The sequence below is a fragment of the Lipophrys pholis genome (genome assembly GCF_963383615.2).
Source record: "Lipophrys pholis genome assembly, chromosome: 19".
In the NCBI taxonomy this organism is placed as follows: Eukaryota; Metazoa; Chordata; class Actinopteri; order Blenniiformes; family Blenniidae; genus Lipophrys; species Lipophrys pholis.
This window is the reverse complement of record NC_137647.1, coordinates 10408860-10417129: the sequence shown is the minus strand read 5'-3', so window position 1 is coordinate 10417129 and position 8270 is coordinate 10408860.

Below are 8270 nucleotides of genomic sequence, written 5' to 3'. Positions count from 1 at the left end.
TTTTTTCGTTCTTCTTCAGAGAAATAGCTGTGTGGTTGTCAATTAATTGTAGTGTTGAATTTACAGTTCAGCAGAGACGCATTCAAATGATCCGAGCAAAACTGTAACAACAACAACAGCAGCAGCAGCTGCTGGCTGCTTTTATAGACCACAGAGATTTCTAATTGAAAGCCTCTAACTAGCTCGCAAGGAGTTAAATAGTTTTTATTGCCTGTGGACCTTCAGAGTCATTAACAATATACATAACGTTACATAAGAGACGGCGTCCCCGCCTCAATGCACAGTGCTGTACATACAGGAGGTGTACGTCACTGGCTTTAATTTGGTTTATGTCTGCGTGGACGTTCAGCTTTTTCTGACTCGCGCCTCTGTTATCATCTGACCTGCCCGTGGAGAAATACAACACAGCCTCAACATCTCCATCCCTGAACACACGCTCTCCCGGAAAGTGTGTGTGTGTGTGTGTGTGTGTGTGTGTGTGTGCGTGCGTGCGGCGCACAGTCTTAGCGTTTTGTACCTCTGTTTTCTGCTCAGCTCTTCTCCTTCTTCTTCTTCTCGGCCCGACGATGTATCCTGCTAAAGTCCACACTCTGCAGCGCCCTGTCCTGGTTGGTTTAGTATTGTGCCATGAGCTGTTTTTGTTTAATAATGTACAGACACAAAAAGGCAGGATTTCTGTATTAGGAAGCACTGTGCATTCAAACAGTATAGGTAACAGACATAGAAGCACCACAAATGTATAAAAAAAGAGAACTTCTTACCTCATTGTTTTTTTTTGTTTTGTTTTTGTTTTTCTGGTATTATTTTCTAATGGTGGCAACATGTGTGTGCCCTCTAATTTGTCTCTTGCCTTGATCGGATGTCTACACATAAAACCTATGATCATAGGAAATTATTTATCACTGAATAAAAGAGGAAAAAAATGTATGTGTGTGCGACTCTGACACTGTCTGTGTTGTGCTTATTTACAGGGAGGTAATGCGAGGGCCTAATATGGGGAGAGTGTGGTCGACCAAATACAGAAGTCGTTTACTCAAGGCCTCTATGACGACTGACTACTACGGCCGAAATTTGAATTTAACATCATTAAATACAAGAATGACGTGTGAAACGACACGGGTGTGTCTGAATGAAGTGGAACAAAAGTTCACCGGTTAACCAATGAGCAATAGTGAAGCGATGTCAGAATTAAAAAAAATAATAATAATTAAGTAGCGCCACAAATGAAAAAAGGTTAAAAAAAACCAGTATCTAAATATTTTTCATTTATTGTTTGTAACACTTAGTGGAGTCGTGGGTTTTCTCCATATGTTTCATTCTGAAGAGAAATATTCAGACAGAGACCGTACCTAATTATAACAAAATGTCAAGTAGTTTAGTTTTTTGTGAAAAAGTGCATTAAATGAGACTTTTTAAGAGGGAGTTTGTAGTATTTGCATTATAACCAGCAGCATTTTAGGAGATTTTGTGTTATTTGGGATGGTGATGATGATGATGATGATGTGTTCGGCTGCTTGGAGCAACAAATGACATAATACTTGCCAATAAGGTCCCTTGAAAATGTAAAAAAATGCAGCAAACAAAACAAAACTAGGACTGTATTACTGGAAATAAAATTGTGCTTTTGCAGTTTTGCAGCTTGCTTTAAAAAGAAAAAAAAAAAAGGCACAGCAGCTGTATTGATTCACTGAGGAGATGTATAACACACCATTCTTTCTCAATGATGAAATAGAATTCTATTTTTTCTTCGATCATATTCTCGTCAGGTTATTAGATTAATGCCTTTATTCTATTTAAAATGATTCCATTACTGTCACATATTGCATTACTGCTTGCTCTCGGCTGCACCCACGGTTAATCACGCTTAAGAGTTTTCTGGGTGTGCGGCAGTCGTTTTGGTTTGCGATTTCATCGTCGACATAAATAAGCAACGATAACCAGTTTGATGCCGTTTTAAAACAAAAGGAAATTTCGAGACGGCTCAAATAGCTTCTCGTTAGGAGTCGTCACCTGCGGCAGCCTGTTTGATGGATTTGTTCGGTCCACGTGGATACGCTGTAACTTCGCCGATTGTTTCCTTTCTCTCGTAAATGAAACGCCACAACTAATCCTCCACACCCAGGACTCACACTCAGACGCAGACCTGAGGTTCAATGTTCTCAATGTTGGACCTCAACCTTAATTTTTTTCGCTTGTCGTTGCTCAGCTGAAGGCCTCTCCTTTCCTTTATTTGTCATTTTCTTGCTGTCAGTGTGCAGACGGCGCCATACCCCCCCCCCCCCCCCCCCCCCCCCCCCCCCCCCCCCCCGGGACTGCACCTCCATTAGCTTCACGGTGACCTGCAGCGCCAAGATGAGCCTGAGTGGTGTTTCCATTTAGGATTTTACAAGGTCACAGTAATTCAGTCCTCCGTGTGCCGCTCTCTGAACACAAGCTGGCAAAGAAATAAATGTGCTGATGAATATTGAATCCCCGGCTCTTCTATAAAGTGAGCGTCTTTACGGCTTGAGTCGCACTGTTATGCCGTCACAATTGCAGTTTTTACCTCCTAAAATATGCATCACACACGTGAGAAAAGCTTCTCGCTGCTTCTTTGGTGTTTTTACTTTGTTTTTACTGAAACTTTTTTTTCTCCCTCCTCTCACTGTGTTATGTGTGTTTGCGTGGATTCGCCTGCCCGCCGAGCCAAACCGAGGGGGTGAGACCAAAAAGCGAACCAAGACGACTCACACAGATGAGTCTGCTTGACTTGATTTGGTCGGTCGCTCCTGATCGGCAGCAGATACTTAATAGTGAGACATTGGAGGGCAGATCAACACTGACACTCCCCAGAACGGCTCTCCCGCTCCACAACTCGGGTGAGACAGTTTTGGCCCTTTTATCTTGCTCCACCTGTTTCCACATGTGGCCGATAAGGTGAAGATCTTCGCCATTTCAACTGAGGCCGAATGACTAATCGAAATTCAGCGGCCGGAGAATTAAATGAGCATACTTCTTTTATTAAGGTGTTTCTGTTGAGCTTCTCAGAGACAACATCCGGATGTGCCGCTTTTGCAAAAACAATGCTGCTCATATGAACTGTTGGTGATGTTACCCCTGGTTACCGTTCTTTTGCCCTCCAAGATGAATTATAGTGTCAGCAAACTGCCAGGCACGCTTACATGGAAATATGGCTGCCATCTGTTCATGTGAGGCTGCGCCGGCTTTCAGAGCTCCACCTGAGGAGCAGGCTGGCATGATGATGATGATGATAAAGTCATCTATCGGTGTATCTACTTTGAAATGGAATGTGGATTTCCAGCTTAATGGGTTATTATCATTATCCCCTTGTATTAATAATCTGTATCTAATGCTGTTTTCCACACTTAATTAGATGAATTTGGATCATTATATTTGTCTTATTAAATGACTCCCTCATTATGCAAATTCCCCTCCTAAAGTTTTAATTTGAGATACAGATGCTTTCCTATTTCACGGGAAGGGTTTTGACCGGTCATCGCAAAGCCCATGAGTCAAGCTTCCATGTCAAAGTATTCAAAGATGTTTTTGGAAAATGCAATAAGAGCTTAGAACCCACTTAAAAACAATACAAATCACCACAAAGCTTTAAAGTCGGTATGCTCTCGTCCACGTAGCTGCTCCAATAATACAGTATTGATAGAAGCGTCTCTGTGTTTCCTAACCTGACACCTTGAGATGTGAGCAGATGTGAGATAAGCCCCGCACAGCAGCGAAGGTGCAGCTTACGCACTGCGTTGAAAATTACCCATGCTTATCGGGCCTGAGGGGCGCCTCTTCGACCGGTGCTAACTTTAGCTGCCTTGAGTTTGGATTGACCTTTAAGTGGGCGATGGAGGCCCGACACAGGATGCAAGCGACGCTTCCTTCCAGACGGATCCCTGTCTGCTGCTGGTCAGCATCCGTCCTCCAGCAAAGTGCTGCTGAGGCGAGGAAATCAGAAACAAGACGCGGACGTTCGAGTGGAGCGTCTGCCGTCTTCCTCACCTCTTTCAGCCCCTCTGGATTTTACTGCTTATTACTCGTCGCTCTCATCAGCTTCACCTCCAGCTGAAACAAGCAGCTGCGCTTGGCAATGAAAACCCAGAGCTGCTCACTTTGTCGTACCTGTCCGTCGCGGAAGAAGAGATGGTTCGGCGCTGGCCAACACAGAACCTTCGCAGAGGTTCGAGGAGATGGAACAAAGCGGAACAGAAATGTAAATGTGTTTTCCATTTCTGTCAAAGCAGTTTCAAACTGCTGTATAACACCATTATCTAAAAAGACAGTGTGGAAAAAACCCCAATTCATTTATGCATTTAGATATGATTACCAAGTAAATTACCAGGATTGCAAGAATATAGGAAAAACATATTGTGCCAATTATTGATACAGTCATTATTATTAATTTCTTTTGCATACTTTCCTGTTCCCAATTAGTGCACCTCATTTCTGTGTTTTCTTAAAGACAAAAGTTACTTTGTTTTTCACGGTACGCACAAAGAAACTACATCGGTGACAAGAGGCAAGACATGTTGACGAGATGATCCGACAAGAACAACAGCGGGAGAGGAGTTTAAATACACAAGGAAGCGGTGGACACAAGGGGAACATTTGTTATTTAGGAACAGGAGGTGAGACACACAGGGGCACACACAGAGACCTGACAAACGGACCGTACCTCTTTGAAGCATGCGCACAGCGACATCTAAGAATATGTATGTTTAATGCCGATTTACAGGAGATCTTTGCCCCATGAAGAGATGAGGTGGTAGTTCCCGCCATTTCCCACCACAATCATCTCTGGGGTTCACAGAAAATGATTTCAAAAGAAACTATCCAGTGAACAGCAACTCTCAATAGAATGTTGTTGTTTTTTTCAAGCCAGGGATCGGAGTGAAATGGCGAGACTAGTTTTAAATGACATAAAAGCAACAAATAACTCCATGTTAAGGTGCAACCGATCAACCGTTGAAAGCAGCGTCACCTAAACGTCCAGTTCACACAGGATCACTAAATGACTTGATTACAATCACAGGACCAGAATTTGATGTAAACAACATTAATAGAATTCTTTATTCTGTGTCAGTGTGGCTTCTGGTGGTGTAAGGTGAACACACTGCGCACACACACACACACACACACACACACACACACACACACACACACACACACACACACACACACACACACACACACACACACACACACACACACACACACACACACACACACACACACACACACACACACACACACACACACAAAATCCATCTATAGCACATGTCAGTGTACAAAAACTAGATGGTGTGATCCTCACTTATAAACAATAACACTTCAAATATCATCAGTAAACATAAGTGGGAAAGGTTTTTTTACCCTCTGGAGTTGATCCAAGCATACAAAGGGTGTAGGCAGGAAAACTCTGCACATTAACCCGAAATCCACTCATGTTGTTGTTTTTTAATTGTTAACATGACTGCATGTCTCAATGACAAGCAACACACACACACACACACACACACACACACACACACACACACACACACACACCCACACACACATCTGATGTTGCTATTGTTGGAGAGACCGCCTGCGACTGGTGTTTGTGCTGCAGGCTCCTGTTGTTTCCTGGTTTCCAGCTCAGCTGTTACAGGACAGAACCTGCCGAGCCAGAAGACGAGTGTTCACTGTGCTTGTTATCCATTATATAGTCCTGGCATAGTGAGAGAGGAATGACCGAGGAACAACAATCTGAGTGGTCAGCATCTACAGATTCATTACAACAGTACTACAGTGTGTATTACTGAGGGATCGATATGCTTTCTAAGCATAATGAATAGTTAAAAGGGGAAGACAAAAAAAAAAGCTGCAGACCCTCCCAGTCCCTCCTCTTCCTCCTCCTCCTCCTCCTCCTCCTCCTCCTCCTCATCATCATCAGCAGCATACTGACTTTGCAAAGCTGTTGTGTGGTTTTCACAGTTTGTGTCCATGCCAGAAAAACACTCTGAGGAAAACAACAAAATGAAGCTCATGGTGCTCCAGCGCATTATATTCTCACAGATAGTCACTTTACGAGAAGCAGAGAAGAAAATACAAGCAGCAAGACATCTATCAAACAGATTAGACATTTCAGGGCCAATTTAATGGTCACAAAGGTTGAAAGGTAGATCAGCAGTTACTGTTGAGATAAATCCCATTTATGAGCAATAAATATTATAATTATCACTATCGCTATCATTATGATGGCAACTGATATGCTGATTATTCCTCTTATTCTGCAAATTAACTGTTAACTAAAATTAGATGATGTGTGAGAGCAGAAAACAGCTTTGGAAAAAAAAACAAACGCCATTTAAAGGAATTTTCTTCAGGCACAGACATCACTCACTGTGTGTCCTCTTGAACCAGAGTCAATTATTTACTGCAAGAGCCAGAACTACTTTGATACTTCATTGATTGTGACGCTATATACACACTCAGACATCTTGTCTGTGACTGTAAAATATTCTCCACGTCAGAAATATTGGAGCCACCGCGGTGGACTTAGGGAGAAAGGTGCAGGGGATTGTGGGAAATGCTTCCCGTGACCTTGCTTGGCCGTTTGCCATGGCTACGTGTTGTAGTTCTTGTGTTCCAGTTCTTGCGTTACTGATTGTTTCCATTCCTTACTGTGATCAATGGATTTGTGTTGCACCGTGGTGGAAGCGATTCCTCTGTGCCAAGTATTATAGCTTGTGTCAATACATTACAGTTTTCTAAGCAATGAACTCCCAACCGTTCTCCTTCTTTGTGCACCCGTGGCGCCACCATATTGGTTCCCTGGAAGCAAAACCACCGCAAGTTCGTCAAAAAATATAGCCTGATCTCCGACCGCACGCTTCTATTCTGGCATTTTGCTGTCGAGTTGGTCCTTGCCGCTGTGCTGTGACATTTGCAGCTGTGTTGTGCTGTTGCTCTCGTCGAGGGCCACCGTAGTGAACGTATCATGGAGGTTATTTGTCTGACACTGACTGCAAACCTGGGACGTTTGAAGACGTGGTGCAGAAGAAGGATGCTGAACAAACGGGATAATCCTGATCATCCTCTCCATCACATACCGGACAAACAGCGGGCCCCTTCAGCAAACAGACTGCTGCAGCTTTGCTGTTACAAGCTTGGATTCAATAAGTCTCTCCTGCCAACAGCAACAACACGACACAAAGCGTCACCTATACAATACCATTTCTATAATCCTCTTGTTTTGTATTTATAGCTTTACTACACACATATTCATGTTTGTTTTAATCTTCTGTGTATAGAACGACATGTAGATATCGTGTGTGTGTGTGTGTGTGTGTGTGTGTGTGTGTGTGGGGGGGGGGGGGGGGGGGGGTTATCACTACATGACCGCTCATTGTTTTTATTTTTTTCTTCTAGTTTCATTCGTATTAATATATCCATAATAATTCTGTAGTCTCGAATTGTGCAGATGTACTGTATATCTATCTATCTATCTATCTATCTATCTATCTATCTATCTATCTATCTATCTATCTATCTATCTATCTATCTATCTATCTATCTATCTATCTATCTTTCTATCTATCCATCCAGTTGTAGGATGCTGACTCACCGAGAAAAAGACACAGCTGTTAATGAGAGCACAGTGTTCAGAGATGCGTGCTCTACATTTTCTGTATGTACAGTGTGAGACATCCTCCGTAGACCAACCACATGGAGGAATCATCCTACTCCTTTTGTCAAGTTTATTTTTAGCGTTATCACCTTGGTGAGTACAGTCTCCCTCATATTCCTCAATGGTCCCGAGTATTGCTGCTGACACACACCGGTGCGAGTGTTTCACCCGGGTGGAACTCGGCAGTGCTGGTTCCCCGAGGACCTCCTCTATTACTACAGTCTTGAGTTTTGTCCCCAGGGGACACAATCCGTGTGTTTGGTATGTTGTTGTAAAAGTGGGAGCTGGATGAGACACTGTAGGCACTGCAGCCCCACGGTGGGCAAACCCAGCCAGCTGACCAGTGTTTTTTTCTCTTTGCCCCCCCCCCCGTTTATTTTCATGAGGGTATTATTGTCTATTTTGATATGCCTCTCGTGTTATTTTAGATGACTCATTGGGGAATGTGTGGGCACATGTGAGAACAGTCTGTGCCTGCCCAAGGATGGCAAGGTGCGCACATGCGCGTGGAAGATTGTTTTGTGTGTGCGCCTGTGCACCGGTTGGCCCCACAAACCGCACACTCATATGATAATGTAGGTTTTGGCATCCCCGC